At 43.2% G+C, this 26,729-nt stretch overlaps 29 non-coding genes across 29 annotated transcripts; all 29 read right to left on the reverse strand.

Annotated features, from left to right (window-relative positions):
• Positions 1 to 1,262: 1,262 nt before the first annotated feature.
• Positions 1,263 to 1,335, reverse strand: trnar-acg (transfer RNA arginine (anticodon ACG)). Its single transcript has one exon. It is a non-coding gene; the product is annotated as a tRNA-Arg (tRNA).
• Positions 1,336 to 2,112: 777 nt separating this feature from the next.
• Positions 2,113 to 2,184, reverse strand: trnah-gug (transfer RNA histidin (anticodon GUG)). The gene has a single exon. It is a non-coding gene; the product is annotated as a tRNA-His (tRNA).
• Positions 2,185 to 2,634: 450 nt separating this feature from the next.
• Positions 2,635 to 2,707, reverse strand: trnar-acg (transfer RNA arginine (anticodon ACG)). The gene has a single exon. It is a non-coding gene; the product is annotated as a tRNA-Arg (tRNA).
• A 613-nt stretch (positions 2,708 to 3,320) lies between these two features.
• Positions 3,321 to 3,393, reverse strand: trnar-acg (transfer RNA arginine (anticodon ACG)). Its single transcript has one exon. It is a non-coding gene; the product is annotated as a tRNA-Arg (tRNA).
• A 768-nt stretch (positions 3,394 to 4,161) lies between these two features.
• On the reverse strand, positions 4,162 to 4,233 carry trnah-gug (transfer RNA histidin (anticodon GUG)). The gene has a single exon. It is a non-coding gene; the product is annotated as a tRNA-His (tRNA).
• A 450-nt stretch (positions 4,234 to 4,683) lies between these two features.
• On the reverse strand, positions 4,684 to 4,756 carry trnar-acg (transfer RNA arginine (anticodon ACG)). The gene has a single exon. It is a non-coding gene; the product is annotated as a tRNA-Arg (tRNA).
• A 613-nt stretch (positions 4,757 to 5,369) lies between these two features.
• Positions 5,370 to 5,442, reverse strand: trnar-acg (transfer RNA arginine (anticodon ACG)). Its single transcript has one exon. It is a non-coding gene; the product is annotated as a tRNA-Arg (tRNA).
• Positions 5,443 to 6,906: 1,464 nt separating this feature from the next.
• trnah-gug (transfer RNA histidin (anticodon GUG)) lies at positions 6,907 to 6,978 on the reverse strand. Its single transcript has one exon. It is a non-coding gene; the product is annotated as a tRNA-His (tRNA).
• A 450-nt stretch (positions 6,979 to 7,428) lies between these two features.
• trnar-acg (transfer RNA arginine (anticodon ACG)) lies at positions 7,429 to 7,501 on the reverse strand. Its single transcript has one exon. It is a non-coding gene; the product is annotated as a tRNA-Arg (tRNA).
• A 613-nt stretch (positions 7,502 to 8,114) lies between these two features.
• On the reverse strand, positions 8,115 to 8,187 carry trnar-acg (transfer RNA arginine (anticodon ACG)). Its single transcript has one exon. It is a non-coding gene; the product is annotated as a tRNA-Arg (tRNA).
• A 777-nt stretch (positions 8,188 to 8,964) lies between these two features.
• On the reverse strand, positions 8,965 to 9,036 carry trnah-gug (transfer RNA histidin (anticodon GUG)). Its single transcript has one exon. It is a non-coding gene; the product is annotated as a tRNA-His (tRNA).
• A 450-nt stretch (positions 9,037 to 9,486) lies between these two features.
• On the reverse strand, positions 9,487 to 9,559 carry trnar-acg (transfer RNA arginine (anticodon ACG)). Its single transcript has one exon. It is a non-coding gene; the product is annotated as a tRNA-Arg (tRNA).
• A 613-nt stretch (positions 9,560 to 10,172) lies between these two features.
• On the reverse strand, positions 10,173 to 10,245 carry trnar-acg (transfer RNA arginine (anticodon ACG)). Its single transcript has one exon. It is a non-coding gene; the product is annotated as a tRNA-Arg (tRNA).
• A 1,986-nt stretch (positions 10,246 to 12,231) lies between these two features.
• On the reverse strand, positions 12,232 to 12,304 carry trnar-ucg (transfer RNA arginine (anticodon UCG)). Its single transcript has one exon. It is a non-coding gene; the product is annotated as a tRNA-Arg (tRNA).
• Positions 12,305 to 12,917: 613 nt separating this feature from the next.
• Positions 12,918 to 12,990, reverse strand: trnar-acg (transfer RNA arginine (anticodon ACG)). Its single transcript has one exon. It is a non-coding gene; the product is annotated as a tRNA-Arg (tRNA).
• Positions 12,991 to 15,137: 2,147 nt separating this feature from the next.
• trnah-gug (transfer RNA histidin (anticodon GUG)) lies at positions 15,138 to 15,209 on the reverse strand. The gene has a single exon. It is a non-coding gene; the product is annotated as a tRNA-His (tRNA).
• A 450-nt stretch (positions 15,210 to 15,659) lies between these two features.
• On the reverse strand, positions 15,660 to 15,732 carry trnar-acg (transfer RNA arginine (anticodon ACG)). Its single transcript has one exon. It is a non-coding gene; the product is annotated as a tRNA-Arg (tRNA).
• A 777-nt stretch (positions 15,733 to 16,509) lies between these two features.
• On the reverse strand, positions 16,510 to 16,581 carry trnah-gug (transfer RNA histidin (anticodon GUG)). Its single transcript has one exon. It is a non-coding gene; the product is annotated as a tRNA-His (tRNA).
• Positions 16,582 to 17,031: 450 nt separating this feature from the next.
• Positions 17,032 to 17,104, reverse strand: trnar-acg (transfer RNA arginine (anticodon ACG)). Its single transcript has one exon. It is a non-coding gene; the product is annotated as a tRNA-Arg (tRNA).
• A 777-nt stretch (positions 17,105 to 17,881) lies between these two features.
• trnah-gug (transfer RNA histidin (anticodon GUG)) lies at positions 17,882 to 17,953 on the reverse strand. The gene has a single exon. It is a non-coding gene; the product is annotated as a tRNA-His (tRNA).
• Positions 17,954 to 18,403: 450 nt separating this feature from the next.
• trnar-acg (transfer RNA arginine (anticodon ACG)) lies at positions 18,404 to 18,476 on the reverse strand. The gene has a single exon. It is a non-coding gene; the product is annotated as a tRNA-Arg (tRNA).
• Positions 18,477 to 19,775: 1,299 nt separating this feature from the next.
• On the reverse strand, positions 19,776 to 19,848 carry trnar-acg (transfer RNA arginine (anticodon ACG)). The gene has a single exon. It is a non-coding gene; the product is annotated as a tRNA-Arg (tRNA).
• A 1,299-nt stretch (positions 19,849 to 21,147) lies between these two features.
• Positions 21,148 to 21,220, reverse strand: trnar-acg (transfer RNA arginine (anticodon ACG)). Its single transcript has one exon. It is a non-coding gene; the product is annotated as a tRNA-Arg (tRNA).
• A 613-nt stretch (positions 21,221 to 21,833) lies between these two features.
• trnar-acg (transfer RNA arginine (anticodon ACG)) lies at positions 21,834 to 21,906 on the reverse strand. The gene has a single exon. It is a non-coding gene; the product is annotated as a tRNA-Arg (tRNA).
• A 1,460-nt stretch (positions 21,907 to 23,366) lies between these two features.
• On the reverse strand, positions 23,367 to 23,438 carry trnah-gug (transfer RNA histidin (anticodon GUG)). Its single transcript has one exon. It is a non-coding gene; the product is annotated as a tRNA-His (tRNA).
• A 450-nt stretch (positions 23,439 to 23,888) lies between these two features.
• trnar-ucg (transfer RNA arginine (anticodon UCG)) lies at positions 23,889 to 23,961 on the reverse strand. Its single transcript has one exon. It is a non-coding gene; the product is annotated as a tRNA-Arg (tRNA).
• Positions 23,962 to 25,423: 1,462 nt separating this feature from the next.
• On the reverse strand, positions 25,424 to 25,495 carry trnah-gug (transfer RNA histidin (anticodon GUG)). The gene has a single exon. It is a non-coding gene; the product is annotated as a tRNA-His (tRNA).
• A 450-nt stretch (positions 25,496 to 25,945) lies between these two features.
• On the reverse strand, positions 25,946 to 26,018 carry trnar-acg (transfer RNA arginine (anticodon ACG)). The gene has a single exon. It is a non-coding gene; the product is annotated as a tRNA-Arg (tRNA).
• A 613-nt stretch (positions 26,019 to 26,631) lies between these two features.
• On the reverse strand, positions 26,632 to 26,704 carry trnar-acg (transfer RNA arginine (anticodon ACG)). Its single transcript has one exon. It is a non-coding gene; the product is annotated as a tRNA-Arg (tRNA).
• Positions 26,705 to 26,729: the final 25 nt, after the last annotated feature.

Here is a 26,729-nt window from a genome sequence, read left to right on the forward strand (position 1 = left end):
GGACGCGTATCTCCCCACTGGTCAAGCAAGGAACACTATCGGTGAAGCTGAGGCTGCCGTGACCCGGATTCAAACCGGGGTTGCTGCGGCCAAAACACAGAGTACTAACCAATATACAATCACCACCCCGAATGTGTTGCTATGCAATGGCAGAATTGTCTCTCCACCGCTGACAGCTACACGTAAGGCCAAAATAAAATGCAACAGACGGGTTTCTTAGAAAGGACGACTGAAACAATGTTCAATGATTTTCATTGGCAGAAAACTCCTTCAGTATTTAATGAAACTCATACATTTCAGAAATCTTGAATCCCAATTCAGTGGGAATGAATTTTCTATTTTGCGGAATCTTGATTTTGAGATTTAAGCAACCTTTTCCAATGACAGGACGACATTCTTGAAGGAAAAGGTACTTCTAAAATTGTGATGAAGAATGTAACTCTCCAGGTTAATGTTTGACAAAGAGTTTATTAAGCACTGGAAGGACCTTTTCCTTGTTGACATTGGTGATGTGAGCCCTCCCCAGTGAAATCATGAAAAGATACACGATGCACAGGTTTAGCACAAAATGTAAGACCAGCTAGCTGGGAGTCAAACCTAGAATGTCCTGAACCATTATCAGATGCGGTATCCATTGCGCCACTCGCCCCACTCATGTGTGGAGTTGTCTGTAAGACATCGGTTGGGGACGCGTATGTCTCCATTGGTCAAGCAAGCAACACTATTGGTGAAGCTGAGGCTGCCGTGAACCGGATTCGAACCGGGGTTGCTGCGGCCACAACACAGAGTACTAACCACTATACGATCACGTCCCCGTGTGAGTTGCTATGCAATGGAAGAATTATCTCTGCACCGCTGACAGCTACACGTAAGGCCAAAATAAAATGCAACAGACGGGTTTCGTAGATAGGACGACTGAAACAATGTTAAATGATTTTCATTGGCAGAAAACTCCTTCAGTATTTAATGAAACTCATACATTTCAGAAATCTTGAATCCCAATTCAGTGGGAATGAATTTTCTATTTTGCGGAATCTTGATTTTGAGATTTAAGCTACCTTTTCCAATGACAGGACGACCTTCTTGAAGGAAAAGGTACTTCTAAAATTGTGTTGAAGAATGTAACTCTCCAGGTTAATGTTTGACAAAGAGTTTATTCAGCACTGGAAGGACCTTCTCCTTGTTGACATTTGTGAAGAAAGCCCTCTCCAGAGAATTCATAAAAAGATACACAATGCACAGGTTTAGCACAAAATGTGAGACGAGCTAGCTAGGAGTCGAACCTAGAATCTTCTGATCCGTAGTCAGATGCGTTATCCATTGCGCCACTAGCCCTACGCATGTGTGTAGTTGTCTGAAAGACATCGGGTGGGGACGCGTATCTCCCCACTGGTCAAGCAAGGAACACTATCGGTGAAGCTGAGGCTGCCGTGACCCGGATTCAAACCGGGGTTGCTGCGGCCAAAACACAGAGTACTAACCAATATACAATCACGACCCCGAATGTGTTGCTATGCAATGGCAGAATTGTCTCTCCACCGCTGACAGCTACACGTAAGGCCAAAATAAAATGCAACAGACGGGTTTCTTAGAAAGGACGACTGAAACAATGTTCAATGATTTTCATTGGCAGAAAACTCCTTCAGTATTTAATGAAACTCATACATTTCAGAAATCTTGAATCCCAATTCAGTGGGAATGAATTTTCTATTTTGCGGAATCTTGATTTTGAGATTTAAGCAACCTTTTCCAATGACAGGACGACCTTCTTGAAGGAAAAGGTACTTCTAAAATTGTGATGAAGAATGTAACTCTCCAGGTTAATGTTTGACAAAGAGTTTATTAAGCACTGGAAGGACCTTTTCCTTGTTGACATTGGTGATGTGAGCCCTCCCCAGTGAAATCATGAAAAGATACACGATGCACAGGTTTAGCACAAAATGTAAGACCAGCTAGCTGGGAGTCAAACCTAGAATGTCCTGAACCATTATCAGATGCGGTATCCATTGCACCACTCGCCCCACTCATGTGTGGAGTTGTCTGTAAGACATCGGGTGGGGACGCGTATGTCTCCATTGGTCAAGCAAGCAACACTATTGGTGAAGCTGAGGCTGCCGTGACCCGGATTCGAACCAGGGTTGCTGCGGCCACAACACAGAGTACTAACCACTATACGATCACGGCCCCGTGTGAGTTGCTATGCAATGGCAGAATTATCTCTGCACCGCTGACAGCTACACGTAAGGCCAAAATAAAATGCAACAGACGGGTTTCGTAGATAGGACGACTGAAACAATGTTAAATGATTTTCATTGGCAGAAAACTCCTTCAGTATTTAATGAAACTCATACATTTCAGAAATCTTGAATCCCAATTCAGTGGGAATGAATTTTCTATTTTGCGGAATCTTGATTTTGAGATTTAAGCTACCTTTTCCAATGACAGGACGACCTTCTTGAAGGAAAAGGTACTTCTAAAATTGTGTTGAAGAATGTAACTCTCCAGGTTAATGTTTGACAAAGAGTTTATTCAGCACTGGAAGGACCTTCTCCTTGTTGACATTTGTGAAGAAAGCCCTCTCCAGAGAATTCATAAAAAGATACACAATGCACAGGTTTAGCACAAAATGTAAGACGAGCTAGCTAGGAGTCGAACCTAGAATCTTCTGATCCGTAGTCAGATGCGTTATCCATTGCGCCACTAGCCCTACGCATGTGTGTAGTTGTCTGAAAGACATCGGGTGGGGACGCGTATCTCCCCACTGGTCAAGCAAGGAACACTATCGGTGAAGCTGAGGCTGCCGTGACCCGGATTCAAACCGGGGTTGCTGCGGCCAAAACACAGAGTACTAACCAATATACAATCACGACCCCGAATGTGTTGCTATGCAATGGCAGAATTATCTCTGCACCGCTGACAGCTACACGTAAGGCCATATTAAAATGCAACAGACGGGTTTCGTAGATAGGACGACTGAAACAATGTTAAATGATTTTCATTGGCAGAAAACTCCTTCAGTATTTAATGAAACTCATACATTTCAGAAATCTTGAATCCCAATTCAGTGGGAATGAATTTTCTATTTTGCGGAATCTTGATTTTGAGATTTAAGCTACCTTTTCCAATGACAGGACGACCTTCTTGAAGGAAAAGGTACTTCTAAAATTGTGTTGAAGAATGTAACTCTCCAGGTTAATGTTTGACAAAGAGTTTATTCAGCACTGGAAGGACCTTCTCCTTGTTGACATTTGTGAAGAAAGCCCTCTCCAGAGAATTCATAAAAAGATACACAATGCACAGGTTTAGCACAAAATGTAAGACGAGCTAGCTAGGAGTCGAACCTAGAATCTTCTGATCCGTTGTCAGATGCGTTATCCATTGCGCCACTAGCCCTACGCATGTGTGTAGTTGTCTGAAAGACATCGGGTGGGGACGCGTATCTCCCCACTGGTCAAGCAAGGAACACTATCGGTGAAGCTGAGGCTGCCGTGACCCGGATTCAAACCGGGGTTGCTGCGGCCAAAACACAGAGTACTAACCAATATACAATCACGACCCCGAATGTGTTGCTATGCAATGGCAGAATTGTCTCTCCACCGCTGACAGCTACACGTAAGGCCAAAATAAAATGCAACAGACGGGTTTCTTAGAAAGGACGACTGAAACAATGTTCAATGATTTTCATTGGCAGAAAACTCCTTCAGTATTTAATGAAACTCATACATTTCAGAAATCTTGAATCCCAATTCAGTGGGAATGAATTTTCTATTTTGCGGAATCTTGATTTTGAGATTTAAGCAACCTTTTCCAATGACAGGACGACCTTCTTGAAGGAAAAGGTACTTCTAAAATTGTGATGAAGAATGTAACTCTCCAGGTTAATGTTTGACAAAGAGTTTATTAAGCACTGGAAGGACCTTTTCCTTGTTGACATTGGTGATGTGAGCCCTCCCCAGTGAAATCATGAAAAGATACACGATGCACAGGTTTAGCACAAAATCTAAGACCAGCTAGCTGGGAGTCAAACCTAGAATGTCCTGAACCATTATCAGATGCGGTATCCATTGCGCCACTCATGTGTGGAGTTGTCTGTAAGACATCGGGTGGGGACGCGTATGTCTCCATTGGTCAAGCAAGCAACACTATTGGTGAAGCTGAGGCTGCCGTGACCCGGATTCGAACCAGGGTTGCTGCGGCCACAACACAGAGTACTAACCACTATACGATCACGGCCCCGTGTGAGTTGCTATGCAATGGCAGAATTATCTCTGCACCGCTGACAGCTACACGTAAGGCCAAAATAAAATGCAACAGACGGGTTTCGTAGATAGGACGACTGAAACAATGTTAAATGATTTTCATTGGCAGAAAACTCCTTCAGTATTTAATGAAACTCATACATTTCAGAAATCTTGAATCCCAATTCAGTGGGAATGAATTTTCTATTTTGCGGAATCTTGATTTTGAGATTTAAGCTACCTTTTCCAATGACAGGACGACCTTCTTGAAGGAAAAGGTACTTCTAAAATTGTGTTGAAGAATGTAACTCTCCAGGTTAATGTTTGACAAAGAGTTTATTCAGCACTGGAAGGACCTTCTCCTTGTTGACATTTGTGAAGAAAGCCCTCTCCAGAGAATTCATAAAAAGATACACAATGCACAGGTTTAGCACAAAATGTAAGACGAGCTAGCTAGGAGTCGAACCTAGAATCTTCTGATCCGTAGTCAGATGCGTTATCCATTGCGCCACTAGCCCTACGCATGTGTGTAGTTGTCTGAAAGACATCGGGTGGGGACGCGTATCTCCCCACTGGTCAAGCAAGGAACACTATCGGTGAAGCTGAGGCTGCCGTGACCCGGATTCAAACCGGGGTTGCTGCGGCCAAAACACAGAGTACTAACCAATATACAATCACGACCCCGAATGTGTTGCTATGCAATGGCAGAATTATCTCTGCACCGCTGACAGCTACACGTAAGGCCAAAATAAAATGCAACAGACGGGTTTCGTAGATAGGACGACTGAAACAATGTTAAATGATTTTCATTGGCAGAAAACTCCTTCAGTATTTAATGAAACTCATACATTTCAGAAATCTTGAATCCCAATTCAGTGGGAATGAATTTTCTATTTTGCGGAATCTTGATTTTGAGATTTAAGCAACCTTTTCCAATGACAGGACGACCTTCTTGAAGGAAAAGGTACTTCTAAAATTGTGTTGAAGAATGTAACTCTCCAGGTTAATGTTTGACAAAGAGTTTATTCAGCAGTGGAAGGACCTTCTCCTTGTTGACATTGGTGAAGAAAGCCCTCTCCAGAGAATTCATAAAAAGATACACAATGCACAGGTTTAGCACAAAATGTAAGACGAGCTAGCTAGGAGTCGAACCTAGAATCTTCTGATCCGTAGTCAGATGCGGTATCCATTGCGCCACTAGCCCCACGCATGTGTGTAGTTGTCTGTAAGACATCGGGTGGGGACGCATATCTCTCCACTGGTCAAGCAAGCAACACTATTGGTGAAGCTGAGGCTGCCGTGAAACGGGCTCGAACCAGGGTTGCTGCGGCCACAACACAGAGTACTAACCACTATACGAACACTGCCCCGGGTGTGTTGCTATGCAATGGCAGAATTGTCTCTCCACCGCTGACAGCTACACGTAAGGCCAAAATAAAATGCAACAGACAGGTTTCTTAGAAAGGACGACTGAAACAATGTTCAATGATTTTCATTGGCAGAAAACTCCTTCAGTATTTAATGAAACTCATACATTTCAGAAATCTTGAATCCCAATTCAGTTGGAATGAATTTTCTATTTTGCGGAATCTTGATTTTGAGATTTAAGCAACCTTTTCCAATGACAGGACGACCTTCTTGAAGGAAAAGGTACTTCTAAAATTGTGATGAAGAATGTAACTCTCCAGGTTAATGTTTGACAAAGAGTTTATTAAGCACTGGAAGGACCTTTTCCTTGTTGACATTGGTGAAGTGAGCCCTCTCCAGTGAATTCATGAAAACATACACGATGCACAGGTTTAGCACAAAATGTAAGACGAGCTAGCTGAGAGTCAAACCTAGAATGTCCTGAACCATTATCAGATGCGGTATCCATTGCGCCACTCGCCCCACTCATGTGTGGAGTTGTCTGTAAGACATCTGGGGGAACTCGTATCTCCCCACTGGTCAAGCAAGCAACTCTATTGGTGGAGCTGAGGCTGCCGTGAACCGGAACCGAACCTGTGTTGCTGCGGCCAGAACATAGAGAACTAACACCGATACGATCACGGCCCCCGAGTGTATAGCTATGCAATGGCAAAATTGTCTGTCTACTGCTGACAGCTACACTTACGGCCAAAATAAAATGCAACAGACTGTTTTTTTTAGAAAGGACGACTCAAACAATGTTAAATGACTTTCATTGGCAGAAAACTCCTTCAGTATTTCATGAAACTCATACAATTCAGAAATATTGAATACCAATTCAGTGGGAATGAATTTTCTATTTCGCAGGATCTTGATTTTGAGATTTAAGCAACCTTTTCCAATGACAGGACGACCTTCTTGAAGGAAAAGTTACTTCTAAAATTGTGTTAAAGAATGTAACTCTCCAGGTTAATGTTTGACAAAGAGTTTATTAAGCACTGGAAGGACCTTCTCCTTGTTGACATTGGTGAAGTGAGCCCTCTCCAGTGAATTCATGAAAAGATACACGATGCACAGGTTTAGCACAAAATGTAAGACGAGCTAGCTGGGAGTCAAACCTCAAATGTCCTGAACAATTATCAGATGCGGTATCCATTGCGCCACTCGCCCCACTCATGTGTGGAGTTGTCTGTAAGACATCGGGTGGGGACGCGTATGTCCCCATTGGTCAAGCAAGCAACACTATTGGTGAAGCTGAGGGTGCCGTGACCCGGATTCGAACCGGGGTTGCTGCGGCCACAACACAGAGTACTAACCACTATACGATCACGGCCCCGTGTGAGTTGCTATGCAATGGCAGAATTATCTCTGCACCGCTGACAGCTACACGTAAGGCCAAAATAAAATGCAACAGACGGGTTTCGTAGATAGGACGACTGAAACAATGTTAAATGATTTTCATTGGCAGAAAACTCCTTCAGTATTTAATGAAACTCATACATTTCAGAAATCTTGAATCCCAATTCAGTGGGAATGAATTTTCTATTTTGCGGAATCTTGATTTTGAGATTTAAGCTACCTTTTCCAATGACAGGACGACCTTAATGAAGGAAAAGGTACTTCTAAAATTGTGTTGAAGAATGTAACTCTCCAGGTTAATGTTTGACAAAGAGTTTATTCAGCACTGGAAGGACCTTCTCCTTGTTGACATTTGTGAAGAAAGCCCTCTCCAGAGAATTCATAAAAAGATACACAATGCACAGGTTTAGCACAAAATGTAAGACGAGCTAGCTAGGAGTCGAACCTAGAATCTTCTGATCCGTAGTCAGATGCGTTATCCATTGCGCCACTAGCCCTACGCATGTGTGTAGTTGTCTGAAAGACATCGGGTGGGGACGCGTATCTCCCCTCTGGTCAAGGAAGGAACACTATCGGTGAAGCTGAGGCTGCCGTGACCCGGATTCAAACCGGGGTTGCTGCGGCCAAAACACAGAGTACTAACCAATATACAATCACGACCCCGAATGTGTTGCTATGCAATGGCAGAATTATCTCTGCACCGCTGACAGCTACACGTAAGGCCAAAATAAAATGCAACAGACGGGTTTCGTAGATAGGACGACTGAAACAATGTTAAATGATTTTCATTGGCAGAAAACTCCTTCAGTATTTAATGAAACTCATACATTTCAGAAATCTTGAATCCCAATTCAGTGGGAATGAATTTTCTATTTTGCGGAATCTTGATTTTGAGATTTAAGCTACCTTTTCCAATGACAGGACGACCTTCTTGAAGGAAAAGGTACTTCTAAAATTGTGTTGAAGAATGTAACTCTCCAGGTTAATGTTTGACAAAGAGTTTATTCAGCACTGGAAGGACCTTCTCCTTGTTGACATTTGTGAAGAAAGCCCTCTCCAGAGAATTCATAAAAAGATACACAATGCACAGGTTTAGCACAAAATGTAAGACGAGCTAGCTAGGAGTCGAACCTAGAATCTTCTGATCCGTAGTCAGATGCGTTATCCATTGCGCCACTAGCCCTACGCATGTGTGTAGTTGTCTGAAAGACATCGGGTGGGGACGCGTATCTCCCCACTGGTCAAGCAAGGAACACTATCGGTGAAGCTGAGGCTGCCGTGACCCGGATTCAAACCGGGGTTGCTGCGGCCAAAACACAGAGTACTAACCAATATACAATCACGACCCCGAATGTGTTGCTCTGCAATGGCAGAATTGTCTCTCCACCGCTGACAGCTACACGTAAGGCCAAAATAAAATGCAACAGACGGGTTTCTTAGAAAGGACGACTGAAACAATGTTCAATGATTTTCATTGGCAGAAAACTCCTTCAGTATTTAATGAAACTCATACATTTCAGAAATCTTGAATCCCAATTCAGTGGGAATGAATTTTCTATTTTGCGGAATCTTGATTTTGAGATTTAAGCAACCTTTTCCAATGACAGGACGACCTTCTTGAAGGAAAAGGTACTTCTAAAATTGTGATGAAGAATGTAACTCTCCAGGTTAATGTTTGACAAAGAGTTTATTAAGCACTGGAAGGACCTTTTCCTTGTTGACATTGGTGATGTGAGCCCTCCCCAGTGAAATCATGAAAAGATACACGATGCACAGGTTTAGCACAAAATGTAAGACCAGCTAGCTGGGAGTCAAACCTAGAATGTCCTGAACCATTATCAGATGCGGTATCCATTGCGCCACTCGCCCCACTCATGTGTGGAGTTGTCTGTAAGACATCGGGTGGGGACGCGTATGTCTCCATTGGTCAAGCAAGCAACACTATTGGTGAAGCTGAGGCTGCCGTGACCCGGATTCGAACCAGGGTTGCTGCGGCCACAACACAGAGTACTAACCACTATACGATCACGGCCCCGTGTGAGTTGCTATGCAATGGCAGAATTATCTCTGCACCGCTGACAGCTACACGTAAGGCCAAAATAAAATGCAACAGACGGGTTTCGTAGATAGGACGACTGAAACAATGTTAAATGATTTTCATTGGCAGAAAACTCCTTCAGTATTTAATGAAACTCATACATTTCAGAAATCTTGAATCCCAATTCAGTGGGAATGAATTTTCTATTTTGCGGAATCTTGATTTTGAGATTTAAGCTACCTTTTCCAATGACAGGACGACCTTCTTGAAGGAAAAGGTACTTCTAAAATTGTGTTGAAGAATGTAACTCTCCAGGTTAATGTTTGACAAAGAGTTTATTCAGCACTGGAAGGACCTTCTCCTTGTTGACATTTGTGAAGAAAGCCCTCTCCAGAGAATTCATAAAAAGATACACAATGCACAGGTTTAGCACAAAATGTAAGACGAGCTAGCTAGGAGTCGAACCTAGAATCTTCTGATCCGTAGTCAGATGCGTTATCCATTGCGCCACTAGCCCTACGCATGTGTGTAGTTGTCTGAAAGACATCGGGTGGGGACGCGTATCTCCCCACTGGTCAAGCAAGGAACACTATCGGTGAAGCTGAGGCTGCCGTGACCCGGATTCAAACCGGGGTTGCTGCGGCCAAAACACAGAGTACTAACCAATATACAATCACGACCCCGTATGTGTTGCTATGCAATGGCAGAATTATCTCTGCACCGCTGACAGCTACACGTAAGGCCAAAATAAAATGCAACAGACGGGTTTCGTAGATAGGACGACTGAAACAATGTTAAATGATTTTCATTGGCAGAAAACTCCTTCAGTATTTAATGAAACTCATACATTTCAGAAATCTTGAATCCCAATTCAGTGGGAATGAATTTTCTATTTTGCGGAATCTTGATTTTGAGATTTAAGCAACCTTTTCCAATGACAGGACGACCTTCTTGAAGGAAAAGGTACTTCTAAAATTGTGTTGAAGAATGTAACTCTCCAGGTTAATGTTTGACAAAGAGTTTATTCAGCAGTGGAAGGACCTTCTCCTTGTTGACATTGGTGAAGAAAGCCCTCTCCAGAGAATTCATAAAAAGATACACAATGCACAGGTTTAGCACAAAATGTAAGACGAGCTAGCTAGGAGTCGAACCTAGAATCTTCTGATCCGTAGTCAGATGCGGTATCCATTGCGCCACTAGCCCCACGCATGTGTGTAGTTGTCTGTAAGACATCGGGTGGGGACGCATATCTCTCCACTGGTCAAGCAAGCAACACTATTGGTGAAGCTGAGGCTGCCGTGAAACGGGGTCGAACCAGGGTTGCTGCGGCCACAACACAGAGTACTAACCACTATACGAACACTGCCCCGAGTGTGTTGCTATGCAATGGCAGAATTGTCTCTCCACCGCTGACAGCTACACGTAAAGCCAAAATAAAATGCAACAGACAGGTTTCTTAGAAAGGACGACTGAAACAATGTTCAATGATTTTCATTGGCAGAAAACTCCTTCAGTATTTAATGAAACTCATACATTTCAGAAATCTTGAATCCCAATTCAGTTGGAATGAATTTTCTATTTTGCGGAATCTTGATTTTGAGATTTAAGCAACCTTTTCCAATGACAGGACGACCTTCTTGAAGGAAAAGGTACTTCTAAAATTGTGATGAAGAATGTAACTCTCCAGGTTAATGTTTGACAAAGAGTTTATTAAGCACTGGAAGGACCTTTTCCTTGTTGACATTGGTGAAGTGAGCCCTCTCCAGTGAATTCATGAAAACATACACGATGCACAGGTTTAGCACAAAATGTAAGACGAGCTAGCTGAGAGTCAAACCTAGAATGTCCTGAACCATTATCAGATGCGGTATCCATTGCGCCACTCGCCCCACTCATGTGTGGAGTTGTCTGTAAGACATCTGGGGGAACTCGTATCTCCCCACTGGTCAAGCAAGCAACTCTATTGGTGGAGCTGAGGCTGCCGTGAACCGGAACCGAACCTGTGTTGCTGCGGCCAGAACATAGAGAACTAACACCGATACGATCACGGCCCCCGAGTGTATAGCTATGCAATGGCAAAATTGTCTGTCTACTGCTGACAGCTACACTTACGGCCAAAATAAAATGCAACAGACTGTTTTTTTTAGAAAGGACGACTCAAACAATGTTAAATGACTTTCATTGGCAGAAAACTCCTTCAGTATTTCATGAAACTCATACAATTCAGAAATATTGAATACCAATTCAGTGGGAATGAATTTTCTATTTCGCAGGATCTTGATTTTGAGATTTAAGCAACCTTTTCCAATGACAGGACGACCTTCTTGAAGGAAAAGTTACTTCTAAAATTGTGTTAAAGAATGTAACTCTCCAGGTTAATGTTTGACAAAGAGTTTATTAAGCACTGGAAGGACCTTCTCCTTGTTGACATTGGTGAAGTGAGCCCTCTCCAGTGAATTCATGAAAAGATACACGATGCACAGGTTTAGCACAAAATGTAAGACGAGCTAGCTGGGAGTCAAACCTCAAATGTCCTGAACAATTATCAGATGCGGTATCCATTGCGCCACTCGCCCCACTCATGTGTGGAGTTGTCTGTAAGACATCGGGTGGGGACGCGTATGTCCCCATTGGTCAAGCAAGCAACACTATTGGTGAAGCTGAGGCTGCCGTGACCCGGATTCGAACCGGGGTTGCTGCGGCCACAACACAGAGTACTAATCACTATACGATCACGGCCCCGAGTGAGTTGCTATGCAATGGCAGAATTATCTCTGCACCGCTGACAGCTACACGTAAGGCCAAAATAAAATGCAACAGACGGGTTTCTTAGAAAGGACGACTGAAACAATGTTCAATGATTTTCATTGGCAGAAAACTCCTTCAGTATTTAATGAAACTCATACATTTCAGAAATCTTGAATCCCAATTCAGTGGGAATGAATTTTCTATTTTGCGAAATCTTGATTTTGAGATTTAAGCAACCTTTTCCAATGACAGGACGACCTTCTTGAAGGAAAAGGTACTTCTAAAATTGTGTTGAAGAATGTAACTCTCCAGGTTAATGTTTGACAAAGAGTTTATTCAGCAGTGGAAGGACCTTCTTCTTGTTGACATTGGTGAAGAAAGCCCTCTCCAGAGAATTCATGAAAAGATACATAATGCACAGGTTTAGCACAAAATGTAAGACGAGCTAGCTAGGAGTCGAACCTAGAATCTTCTGATCCGAAGTCAGATGCGGTATCCATTGCGCCACTAGCCCCACGCATGTGTGTAGTTGTCTGTAAGACATCGGGTGGGGACGCGTATCTCTCCACTTGTCAAGCAAGCAACACTACTGATGAAGCTGAGGCTGCCGTGACACGGACTCGAACCGGGGTTGCTGCGGCCACAACACAGAGCACTAACCACTATACGATCACGGCCCCGAGTGTGTTGCTATGCAATGGCAGTATTGTCTCTCCACCGCTGACAGCTACACGTAAGGCCAAAATAAAATACAACAGACGGGTTTCTTAGAAAGGACGACTGAAACAATGTATAATGATTTTCATTGGCAGAAAACTCCTTCAGTATTTAATGAAACTCATACATTTCAGAAATCTTGAATCCCAATTCAGTGGGAATGAATTTTCTATTTTGCGGAATCTTGATTTTGAGATTTAAGCAACCTTTTCCAATGACAGGACGACCTTCTTGAAGGAAAAGGTACTTCTAAAATTGTGTTGAAGAATGTAACTCTCCAGGTTAATGTTTGACAAAGAGTTTATTCAGCAGTGGAAGGACCTTCTCCTTGTTGACATTGGTGAAGAAAGCCCTCTCCAGAGAATTCATGAAAAGATACACGATGCACAGGTTTAGCACAAAATGTAAGACGAGCTAGCTAGGAGTCGAACATAGAATCTTCTGATCCGTAGTCAGATGCGTTATCCATTGCGCCACTAGCCCCACGCATGTGTGTAGTTGTCTGAAAGACATCGGGTGGGGACGCGTATCTCCCCACTGGTCAAGCAAGGAACACTATCGGTGAAGCTGAGGCTGCCGTGACGCGGATTCAAACCGGGGTTGCTGCGGCCACAACACAGAGTACTAACCAATATACAATCACGACCCCGAATGTGTTGCTATGCAACGGCAGAATTGTCTCTCCACCGCTGACAGCTACACGTTAGGCCAAAATAAAATACAACAGACGGGTTTCTTAGAAAGGACGACTGAAACAATGTTCAATGATTTTCATTGGCAGAAAACTCCTTCAGTATTTAATGAAACTCATACATTTCAGAAATCTTGAATCCCAATTCAGTGGGAATGAATTTTCTATTTTGCGGAATCTTGATTTTGAGATTTAAGCAACCTTTTCCAATGACAGGACGACCTTCTTGAAGGAAAAGGCACTTCTAAAATTGTGTTGAAGAATGTAACTCTCCAGGTTAATGTTTGACAAAGAGTTTATTAAGCACTGGAAGGACCTTTTCCTTGTTGACATTGGTGAAGTGAGCACTCCCCAGTGAATTCATGAAAAGATACACGATGCACAGGTTTAGCACAAAATGTAAGACCAGCTAGCTGGGAGTCAAACCTAGAATGTCCTGAACCATTATCAGATGCGGTATCCATTGCGCCACTCGCCCCACTCATGTGTGGAGTTGTCTGTAAGACATCTGGGGGAACTCGTATCTCCCCACTGGTCAAGCAAGCAACTCTATTGGTGGAGCTGAGGCTGCCGTGAACCGGAACCAAACCTGTCTTGCTGCGGCCAGAACATAGAGAACTAACACCGATACGATCACGGCCCCCGAGTGTATAGCTATGCAATGGCAAAATTGTCTGTCTACTGCTGACAGCTACACTTACGGCCAAAATAAAATGCAACAGACTGTTTTTTTAGAAAGGACGACTCAAACAATGTTAAATGACTTTCATTGGCAGAAAACTCCTTCAGTATTTCATGAAACTCATACAATTCAGAAATCTTGAATACCAATTCAGTGGGAATGAATTTTCTATTTCGCAGGATCTTGATTTTGAGATTTAAGCAACCTTTTCCAATGACAGGACGACCTTCTTGAAGGAAAAGTTACTTCTAAAATTGTGTTGAAGAATGTAACTCCAGGTTAATGTTTGACAAAGAGTTTATTAAGCACTGGAAGGACCTTCTCCTTGTTGACATTGGTGAAGTGAGCCCTCTCCAGTGAATTCATGAAAAGATACACGATGCACAGGTTTAGCACAAAATGTAAGACGAGCTAGCTGGGAGTCAAACCTAGAATGTCCTGAACCATTATCAGATGCGGTATCCATTGCGCCACTCGCCCCACTCATGTGTGGAGTTGTCTGTAAGACATCTGGGGGGACTCGTATCTCCCCACTAGTGAAGCAAGCAAATCTATTGGTGGAGCTGAGGCTGCCGTGACCCAGAACCGAACCTGTGTTGCTGCTGCCAGAACATAGAAAACTAACAACGATACGATCACGGCCCCGAGTGTATAGCTATGCGATGGCAAAATTGTCTGTCTACCGCTGACAGCTACACGTACGGCCAAAATAAAATGCAACAGACTGTTTTTTTTAGAAAGGACGACTCAAACAATGTTAAATGACTTTCATTGGCAGAAAACTCCTTCAGTATTTCATGAAACTCATACAATTCAGAAATCTTGAATACCAATTCAGTGGGAATGAATTTTCTATTTCGCAGGATCTGGATTTTGAGATTTAAGCAACCTTTTCCAATGACAGGACGACCTTCTTGAAGGAAAAGGTACTTCTAAAATTGTGTTGAAGAATGTAACTCTCCAGGTTAATGTTTGACAAAGAGTTTATTTAGCACTGGAAGGACCTTTTCCTTGTTGAGATTGGTGAAGTGAGCCCTCTCCAGTGAATTCATGAAAAGATACACGATGCAATGGTTTAGCACAAAATGTAAGACGAGCTTGCTGGGAGTCAAACCTCGAATCTCCTGAATCATTATCAGATGCGGTATCCATTGCGCCACTCGCCCCACCCATGTGTGGAGTTTTCTGTAAGACATCAGGTGGGGACGCGTATCTCCCCACTGGTCAAGCAAGCAACACTATTGGTGAAGCTGAGGCTGCCGTGACCCGGATTCGAACCGGGGTTGCTGCGGCCACAACACAGAGTACTAACCACTATACGATCACGGCCCCGAGTGTGTTGCTATGCAATGGCAGAATTGTCTCTGCACCGCTGACAGCTACACGTAAGGCCAAAATAAAATGCAACAGACGGGTTTCGTAGATAGGACGACTGAAACAATGTTCAATGATTCTCATTGGCAGAAAACTCCTTCAGTATTTAATGAAACTCATACATTTCAGAAATCTTGAATCCCAATTCAGTGGGAATGAATTTTCTATTTTGCGGAATCTTGATTTTGAGATTTAAGCAACCTTTTCCAATGACAGGACGACCTTCTTGAAGGAAAAGGTACTTCTAAAATTCTGTTGAAGAATGTAACTCTCCAGGTTAATGTTTGACAAAGAGTTTATTCAGCACTGGAAGGACCTTCTCCTTGTTGACATTGGTGAAGAAAGCCCTCTCCAGAGAATTCATAAAAAGATACACAATGCACAGGTTTAGCACAAAATGTAAGACGAGCTAGCTAGGAGTCGAACCTAGAATCTTCTGATCCGTAGTCAGATGCGTTATCCATTGCGCCACTAGCCCCACGAATGTGTGTAGTTGTCTGAAAGACATCGGGTGGGGACGCGTATCTCTCCACTGGTCAAGCAAGCAACACTATTGGTGAAGCTGAGGCTGCCGTGACACGGACTCGAACCGGGGTTGCGGCGGCCACAACACAGAGTACTAATCACTATACGATCACTGCCCCGAGTGTGGTGCTATGCAATGGCAGAATTGTCTCTCCACCGCTGACAGCTACACGTAAGGCCAAAATAAAATGCAACAGACGGGTTTCTTAGAAAGGACGACTGAAACAATGTTCAATGATTTTCATTGGCAGAAAACTCCTTCAGTATTTAATGAAACTCATACATTTCAGAAATCTTGAATCCCAATTCAGTGGGAATGAATTTTCTATTTTGCGGAATCTTGATTTTGAGATTTAAGCAACCTTTTCCAATGACAGGACGACCTTCTTGAAGGAAAAGGTACTTCTAAAATTGTGATGAAGAATGTAACTCTCCAGGTTAATGTTTGACAAAGAGTTTATTAAGCACTGGAAGGACCTTTTCCTTGTTGACATTGGTGATGTGAGCCCTCCCCAGTGAAATCATGAAAAGATACACGATGCACAGGTTTAGCACAAAATGTAAGACCAGCTAGCTGGGAGTCAAACCTAGAATGTCCTGAACCATTATCAGATGCGGTATCCATTGCGCCACTCGCCCCACTCATGTGTGGAGTTGTCTGTAAGACATCGGGTGGGGACGCGTATGTCTCCATTGGTCAAGGAAGCAACACTATTGGTGAAGCTGAGGCTGCCGTGACCCGGATTCGAACCGGGGTTGCTGCGGCCACAACACAGAGTACTAACCACTATACGATCACGGCCCCGTGTGAGTTGCTATGCAATGGCAGAATTATCTCTGCACCGCTGACAGCTACACGTAAGGCCAAAATAAAATGCAACAGACGGGTTTCGTAGATAGGACGACTGAAACAATGTTAAATGATTTTCATTGGCAGAAAACTCCTTCAGTATTTAATGAAACTCATACATTTCAGAAATCTTGAATCCCAATTCAGTGGGAATGAATTTTCTATTTTGCGGAATCTTGATTTTGAGATTTAAGCTACCTTTTCCAATGACAGGACGACCTTCTTGAAGGAAAAGGTACTTCTAAAATTGTGTTGAAGAATGTAACTCTCCAGGTTAATGTTTGACAAAGAGTTTATTCAGCACTGGAAGGACCTTCTCCTTGTTGACATTTGTGAAGAAAGCCCTCTCCAGAGAATTCATAAAAAGATACACAATGCACAGGTTTAGCACAAAATGTAAGACAAGCTAGCTAGGAGTCGAACCTAGAATCTTCTGATCCGTAGTCAGATGCGTTATCCATTGCGCCACTAGCCCTACGCATGTGTGTAGTTGTCTGAAAGACATCGGGTGGGGACGCGTATCTCCCCACTGGTCAAGCAAGGAACACTATCGGTGAAGCTGAGGCTGCCGTGACCCGGATTCAAACCGGGGTTGCTGCGGCCAAAACACAGAGTACTAACCAATATACAATCACGACCCCGAATGTGTTGCTATGCAATGGCAGAATTGTCTCTCCACCGCTGACAGCTACACGTAAGGCCAAAATAAAATGCAACAGACGGGTTTCTTAGAAAGGACGACTGAAACAATGTTCAATGATTTTCATTGGCAGAAAACTCCTTCAGTATTTAATGAAACTCATACATTTCAGAAATCTTGAATCCCAATTCAGTGGGAATGAATTTTCTATTTTGCGGAATCTTGATTTTGAGATTTAAGCAACCTTTTCCAATGACAGGACGACCTTCTTGAAGGAAAAGGTACTTCTAAAATTGTGATGAAGAATGTAACTCTCCAGGTTAATGTTTGACAAAGAGTTTATTAAGCACTGGAAGGACCTTTTCCTTGTTGACATTGGTGATGTGAGCCCTCCCCAGTGAAATCATGAAAAGATACACGATGCACAGGTTTAGCACAAAATGTAAGACCAGCTAGCTGGGAGTCAAACCTAGAATGTCCTGAACCATTATCAGATGCGGTATCCATTGCGCCACTCGCCCCACTCATGTGTGGAGTTGTCTGTAAGACATCGGGTGGGGACGCGTATGTCTCCATTGGTCAAGCAAGCAACACTATTGGTGAAGCTGAGGCTGCCGTGACCCGGATTCGAACCGGGGTTGCTGCGGCCACAACACAGAGTACTAACCACTATACGATCACGGCCCCGTGTGAGTTGCTATGCAATGGCAGAATTATCTCTGCACCGCTGACAGCTACACGTAAGGCCAAAATAAAATGCAACAGACGGGTTTCGTAGATAGGACGACTGAAACAATGTTAAATGATTTTCATTGGCAGAAAACTCCTTCAGTATTTAATGAAACTCATACATTTCAGAAATCTTGAATCCCAATTCAGTGGGAATGAATTTTCTATTTTGCGGAATCTTGATTTTGAGATTTAAGCTACCTTTTCCAATGACAGGACGACCTTCTTGAAGGAAAAGGTACTTCTAAAATTGTGTTGAAGAATGTAACTCTCCAGGTTAATGTTTGACAAAGAGTTTATTCAGCACTGGAAGGACCTTCTCCTTGTTGACATTTGTGAAGAAAGCCCTCTCCAGAGAATTCATAAAAAGATACACAATGCACAGGTTTAGCACAAAATGTAAGACGAGCTAGCTAGGAGTCGAACCTAGAATCTTCTGATCCGTAGTCAGATGCGTTATCCATTGCGCCACTAGCCCTACGCATGTGTGTAGTTGTCTGAAAGACATCGGGTGGGGACGCGTATCTCCCCACTGGTCAAGCAAGGAACACTATCGGTGAAGCTGAGGCTGCCGTGACCCGGATTCAAACCGGGGTTGCTGCGGCCAAAACACAGAGTACTAACCAATATACAATCACGACCCCGAATGTGTTGCTATGCAATGGCAGAATTGTCTCTCCACCGCTGACAGCTACACGTAAGGCCAAAATAAAATGCAACAGACGGGTTTCTTAGAAAGGACGACTGAAACAATGTTCAATGATTTTCATTGGCAGAAAACTCCTTCAGTATTTAATGAAACTCATACATTTCAGAAATCTTGAATCCCAATTCAGTGGGAATGAATTTTCTATTTTGCGGAATCTTGATTTTGAGATTTAAGCAACCTTTTCCAATGACAGGACGACCTTCTTGAAGGAAAAGGTACTTCTAAAATTGTGATGAAGAATGTAACTCTCCAGGTTAATGTTTGACAAAGAGTTTATTAAGCACTGGAAGGACCTTTTCCTTGTTGACATTGGTGATGTGAGCCCTCCCCAGTGAAATCATGAAAAGATACACGATGCACAGGTTTAGCACAAAATGTAAGACCAGCTAGCTGGGAGTCAAACCTAGAATGTCCTGAACCATTATCAGATGCGGTATCCATTGCGCCACTCGCCCCACTCATGTGTGGAGTTGTCTGTAAGACATCGGGTGGGGACGCGTATGTCTCCATTGGTCAAGCAAGCAACACTATTGGTGAAGCTGAGGCTGCCGTGACCCGGATTCGAATCGGGGTTGCTACGGCCACAACACAGAGTACTAACCACTATACGATCACGGCCCCGTGTGAGTTGCTATGCAATGGCAGAATTATCTCTGCACCGCTGACAGCTACACGTAAGGCCAAAATAAAATGCAACAGACGGGTTTCGTAGATAGGACGACTGAAACAATGTTAAATGATTTTCATTGGCAGAAAACTCCTTCAGTATTTAATGAAACTCATACATTTCAGAAATCTTGAATCCCAATTCAGTGGGAATGAATTTTCTATTTTGCGGAATCTTGATTTTGAGATTTAAGCTACCTTTTCCAATGACAGGACGACCTTCTTGAAGGAAAAGGTACTTCTAAAATTGTGTTGAAGAATGTAACTCTCCAGGTTAATGTTTGACAAAGAGTTTATTCAGCACTGGAAGGACCTTCTCCTTGTTGACATTTGTGAAGAAAGCCCTCTCCAGAGAATTCATAAAAAGATACACAATGCACAGGTTTAGCACAAAATGTAAGACGAGCTAGCTAGGAGTCGAACCTAGAATCTTCTGATCCGTAGTCAGATGCGTTATCCATTGCGCCACTAGCCCTACGCATGTGTGTAGTTGTCTGAAAGACATCGGGTGGGGACGCGTATCTCCCCACTGGTCAAGCAAGGAACACTATCGGTGAAGCTGAGGCTGCCGTGACCCGGATTCAAACCGGGGTTGCTGCGGCCAAAACACAGAGTACTAACCAATATACAATCACGACCCCAAATGTGTTGCTATGCAATGGCAGAATTGTCTCTCCACCGCTGACAGCTACACGTAAGGCCAAAATAAAATGCAACAGACGGGTTTCTTAGAAAGGACGACTGAAACAATGTTCAATGATTTTCATTGGCAGAAAACTCCTTCAGTATTTAATGAAACTCATACATTTCAGAAATCTTGAATCCCAATTCAGTGGGAATGAATTTTCTATTTTGCGGAATCTTGATTTTGAGATTTAAGCAACCTTTTCCAATGACAGGACGACCTTCTTGAAGGAAAAGGTACTTCTAAAATTGTGATGAAGAATGTAACTCTCCAGGTTAATGTTTGACAAAGAGTTTATTAAGCACTGGAAGGACCTTTTCCTTGTTGACATTGGTGATGTGAGCCCTCCCCAGTGAAATCATGAAAAGATACACGATGCACAGGTTTAGCACAAAATGTAAGACCAGCTAGCTGGGAGTCAAACCTAGAATGTCCTGAACCATTATCAGATGCGGTATCCATTGCGCCACTCGCCCCACTCATGTGTGGAGTTGTCTGTAAGACATCGGGTGGGGACGCGTATGTCTCCATTGGTCAAGCAAGCAACACTATTGGTGAAGCTGAGGCTGCCGTGACCCGGATTCAAACCGGGGTTGCTGCGGCCACAACACAGAGTACTAACCACTATACGATCACGGCCCCGTGTGAGTTGCTATGCAATGGCAGAATTATCTCTGCACCGCTGACAGCTACACGTAAGGCCAAAATAAAATGCAACAGACGGGTTTCGTAGATAGGACGACTGAAACAATGTTAAATGATTTTCATTGGCAGAAAACTCCTTCAGTATTTAATGAAACTCATACATTTCAGAAATCTTGAATCCCAATTCAGTGGGAATGAATTTTCTATTTTGCGGAATCTTGATTTTGAGATTTAAGCTACCTTTTCCAATGACAGGACGACCTTCTTGAAGGAAAAGGTACTTCTAAAATTGTGTTGAAGAATGTAACTCTCCAGGTTAATGTTTGACAAAGAGTTTATTCAGCACTGGAAGGACCTTCTCCTTGTTGACATTTGTGAAGAAAGCCCTCTCCAGAGAATTCATAAAAAGATACACAATGCACAGGTTTAGCACAAAATGTAAGACGAGCTAGCTAGGAGTCGAACCTAGAATCTTCTGATCCGTAGTCAGATGCGTTATCCATTGCGCCACTAGCCCTACGCATGTGTGTAGTTGTCTGAAAGACATCGGGTGGGGACGCGTATCTCCCCACTGGTCAAGCAAGGAAGACTATCGGTGAAGCTGAGGCTGCCGTGACCCGGATTCAAACCGGGGTTGCTGCGGCCAAAACACAGAGTACTAACCAATATACAATCACGACCCCGAATGTGTTGCTATGCAATGGCAGAATTATCTCTGCACCGCTGACAGCTACACGTAAGGCCAAAATAAAATGCAACAGACGGGTTTCGTAGATAGGACGACTGAAACAATGTTAAATGATTTTCATTGGCAGAAAACTCCTTCAGTATTTAATGAAACTCATACATTTCAGAAATCTTGAATCCCAATTCAGTGGGAATGAATTTTCTATTTTGCGGAATCTTGATTTTGAGATTTAAGCAACCTTTTCCAATGACAGGACGACCTTCTTGAAGGAAAAGGTACTTCTAAAATTGTGTTGAAGAATGTAACTCTCCAGGTTAATGTTTGACAAAGAGTTTATTCAGCAGTGGAAGGACCTTCTCCTTGTTGACATTGGTGAAGAAAGCCCTCTCCAGAGAATTCATAAAAAGATACACAATGCACAGGTTTAGCACAAAATGTAAGACGAGCTAGCTAGGAGTCGAACCTAGAATCTTCTGATCCGTAGTCAGATGCGGTATCCATTGCGCCACTAGCCCCACGCATGTGTGTAGTTGTCTGTAAGACATCGGGTGGGGACGCATATCTCTCCACTGGTCAAGCAAGCAACACTATTGGTGAAGCTGAGGCTGCCGTGAAACGGGCTCGAACCAGGGTTGCTGCGGCCACAACACAGAGTACTAACCACTATACGAACACTGCCCCGAGTGTGTTGCTATGCAATGGCAGAATTGTCTCTCCACCGCTGACAGCTACACGTAAGGCCAAAATAAAATGCAACAGGTTTCTTAGAAAGGACGACTGAAACAATGTTCAATGATTTTCATTGGCAGAAAACTCCTTTAGTATTTAATGAAACTCATACATTTCAGAAATCTTGAATCCCAATTCAGTTGGAATGAATTTTCTATTTTGCGGAATCTTGATTTTGAGATTTAAGCAACCTTTTCCAATGACAGGACGACCTTCTTGAAGGAAAAGGTACTTCTAAAATTGTGATGAAGAATGTAACTCTCCAGGTTAATGTTTGACAAAGAGTTTATTAAGCACTGGAAGGACCTTTTCCTTGTTGACATTGGTGAAGTGAGCCCTCTCCAGTGAATTCATGAAAACATACACGATGCACAGGTTTAGCACAAAATGTCAGACGAGCTAGCTGAGAGTCAAACCTAGAATGTCCTGAACCATTATCAGATGCGGTATCCATTGCGCCACTCGCCCCACTCATGTGTGGAGTTGTCTGTAAGACATCTGGGGGAACTCGTATCTCCCCACTGGTCAAGCAAGCAACTCTATTGGTGGAGCTGAGGCTGCCGTGAACCGGAACCGAACCTGTGTTGCTGCGGCCAGAACATAGAGAACTAACACCGATACGATCACGGCCCCCGAGTGTATAGCTATGCAATGGCAAAATTGTCTGTCTACTGCTGACAGCTACACTTACGGCCAAAATAAAATGCAACAGACTGTTTTTTTTAGAAAGGACGACTCAAACAATGTTAAATGACTTTCATTGGCAGAAAACTCCTTCAGTATTTCATGAAACTCATACAATTCAGAAATATTGAATACCAATTCAGTGGGAATGAATTTTCTATTTCGCAGGATCTTGATTTTGAGATTTAAGCAACCTTTTCCAATGACAGGACGACCTTCTTGAAGGAAAAGTTACTTCTAAAATTGTGTTAAAGAATGTAACTCTCCAGGTTAATGTTTGACAAAGAGTTTATTAAGCACTGGAAGGACCTTCTCCTTGTTGACATTGGTGAAGTGAGCCCTCTCCAGTGAATTCATGAAAAGATACACGATGCACAGGTTTAGCACAAAATGTAAGACGAGCTAGCTGGGAGTCAAACCTCAAATGTCCTGAACAATTATCAGATGCGGTATCCATTGCGCCACTCGCCCCACTCATGTGTGGAGTTGTCTGTAAGACATCGGGTGGGGACGCGTATGTCCCCACTGGTCAAGCAAGCAACACTATTGGTGAAGCTGAGGCTGCCGTGACCCGGATTCGAACCGGGGTTGCTGCGGCCACAACACAGAGTACTAACCACTATACGATCACGGCCCCGAGTGAGTTGCTATGCAATGGCAGAATTATCTCTGCACCGCTGACAGCTACACGTAAGGCCAAAATAAAATGCAACAGACGGGTTTCTGAGAAAGGACGACTGAAACAATGTTCAATGATTTTCATTGGCAGAAAACTCCTTCAGTATTTAATGAAACTCATACATTTCAGAAATCTTGAATCCCAATTCAGTGGGAATGAATTTTCTATTTTGCGAAATCTTGATTTTGAGATTTAAGCAACCTTTTCCAATGACAGGACGACCTTCTTGAAGGAAAAGGTACTTCTAAAATTGTGTTGAAGAATGTAACTCTCCAGGTTAATGTTTGACAAAGAGTTTATTCAGCAGTGGAAGGACCTTCTTCTTGTTGACATTGGTGAAGAAAGCCCTCTCCAGAGAATTCATGAAAAGATACACAATGCACAGGTTTAGCACAAAATGTAAGACGAGCTAGCTAGGAGTCGAACCTAGAATCTTCTGATCCGAAGTCAGATGCGGTATCCATTGCGCCACTAGCCCCACGCATGTGTGTAGTTGTCTGTAAGACATCGGGTGGGGACGCGTATCTCTCCACTTGTCAAGCAAGCAACACTATTGATGAAGCTGAGGCTGCCGTGACACGGACTCGAACCGGGGTTGCTGCGGCCACAACACAGAGCACTAACCACTATACGATCACGGCCCCGAGTGTGTTGCTATGCAATGGCAGTATTGTCTCTCCACCGCTGACAGCTACACGTAAGGCCAAAATAAAATACAACAGACGGGTTTCTTAGAAAGGACGACTGAAACAATGTATAATGATTTTCATTGGCAGAAAACTCCTTCAGTATTTAATGAAACTCATACATTTCAGAAATCTTGAATCCCAATTCAGTGGGAATGAATTTTCTATTTTGCGGAATCTTGATTTTGAGATTTAAGCAACCTTTTCCAATGACAGGACGACATTCTTGAAGGAAAAGGTACTTCTAAATTGTGATGAAGAATGTAACTCTCCAGGTTAATGTTTGACAAAGAGTTTAATCAGCACTGGAAGGACCTTCTCCTTGTTGACATTGGTGAAGTGAGCACTCCCCAGTGAATTCATGAAAAGATACACGATGCACAGGTTTAGCACAAAATGTAAGACGAGCTAGCTGGGAGTCAAACCTAGAATGACCTGAACCATTATCAGATGCGGTATCCATTGCGCCACGCGCCCCACTCATGTGTGGAGTTGTCTGTAAGACATCGGGTGGGGACGCGTATCTCCCCACTGGTCAAGCAAGGAACACTATTGGTGAAGCTGAGGCTGCCGTGACCCGGATTCGAAACGGGGTTGCTGCGGCCACTACACAGAGGACTAACCACTATACGATCACGGCCCCGAGTGTGTTGCTATGCAATGGCAGAATTGTCTCTCCACCGATGATAGCTACACGTAAGGCCAAAATAAAATGCAACAGACGGGTTTCTTAGAAAGGACGACTGAAACAATGTTCAATGATTTTCATTGGCAGAAAACTCCTTCAGTATTTAATGAAACTCATACATTTCCGAAATCTTGAATCCCAATTCAGTGGGAATGAATTTTCTATTTTGCGGAATCTTGATTTTAAGATTTAAGCAACCTTTTCCAATGACAGGACGACCTTCTTGAAGGAAAAGGTACTTCTAAAATTGTGATGAAGAATGTAACTCTCCAGGTTAATGTTTGACAAAGAGTTTATTAAGCACTGGAAGGACCTTTTCCTTGTTGACATTGGTGATGTGAGCCCTCCCCAGTGAAATCATGAAAAGATACACGATGCACAGGTTTAGCACAAAATGTAAGACCAGCTAGCTGGGAGTCAAACCTAGAATGTCCTGAACCATTATCAGATGCGGTATCCATTGCGCCACTCGCCCCACTCATGTGTGGAGTTGTCTGTAAGACATCGGGTGGGGACGCGTATGTCTCCATTGGTCAAGCAAGCAACACTATTGGTGAAGCTGAGGCTGCCGTGACCCGGATTCGAACCAGGGTTGCTGCGGCCACAACACAGAGTACTAACCACTATACGATCACGGCCCCGTGTGAGTTGCTATGCAATGGCAGAATTATCTCTGCACCGCTGACAGCTACACGTAAGGCCAAAATAAAATGCAACAGACGGGTTTCGTAGATAGGACGACTGAAACAATGTTAAATGATTTTCATTGGCAGAAAACTCCTTCAGTATTTAATGAAACTCATACATTTCAGAAATCTTGAATCCCAATTCAGTGGGAATGAATTTTCTATTTTGCGGAATCTTGATTTTGAGATTTAAGCTACCTTTTCCAATGACAGGACGACCTTCTTGAAGGAAAAGGTACTTCTAAAATTGTGTTGAAGAATGTAACTCTCCAGGTTAATGTTTGACAAAGAGTTTATTCAGCACTGGAAGGACCTTCTCCTTGTTGACATTTGTGAAGAAAGCCCTCTCCAGAGAATTCATAAAAAGATACACAATGCACAGGTTTAGCACAAAATGTAAGACGAGCTAGCTAGGAGTCGAACCTAGAATCTTCTGATCCGTAGTCAGATGCGTTATCCATTGCGCCACTAGCCCTACGCATGTGTGTAGTTGTCTGAAAGACATCGGGTGGGGACGCGTATCTCCCCACTGGTCAAGCAAGGAACACTATCGGTGAAGCTGAGGCTGCCGTGACCCGGATTCAAACCGGGGTTGCTGCGGCCAAAACACAGAGTACTAACCAATATACAATCACGACCCCGAATGTGTTGCTATGCAATGGCAGAATTATCTCTGCACCGCTGACAGCTACACGTAAGGCCAAAATAAAATGCAACAGACGGGTTTCGTAGATAGGACGACTGAAACAATGTTAAATGATTTTCATTGGCAGAAAACTCCTTCAGTATTTAATGAAACTCATACATTTCAGAAATCTTGAATCCCAATTCAGTGGGAATGAATTTTCTATTTTGCGGAATCTTGATTTTGAGATTTAAGCAACCTTTTCCAATGACAGGACGACCTTCTTGAAGGAAAAGGTACTTCTAAAATTGTGTTGAAGAATGTAACTCTCCAGGTTAATGTTTGACAAAGAGTTTATTCAGCAGTGGAAGGACCTTCTCCTTGTTGACATTGGTGAAGAAAGCCCTCTCCAGAGAATTCATAAAAAGATACACAATGCACAGGTTTAGCACAAAATGTAAGACGAGCTAGCTAGGAGTCGAACCTAGAATCTTCTGATCCGTAGTCAGATGCGGTATCCATTGCGCCACTAGCCCCACGCATGTGTGTTGTTGTCTGTAA

Source organism: Idiotropiscis lumnitzeri, chromosome 9 (assembly GCF_059441095.1).
Source record: "Idiotropiscis lumnitzeri isolate Australia: NSW breed Sydney's pygmy pipehorse chromosome 9, RoL_Ilum_1.0, whole genome shotgun sequence".
Lineage (NCBI taxonomy): Eukaryota > Metazoa > Chordata > Actinopteri > Syngnathiformes > Syngnathidae > Idiotropiscis > Idiotropiscis lumnitzeri.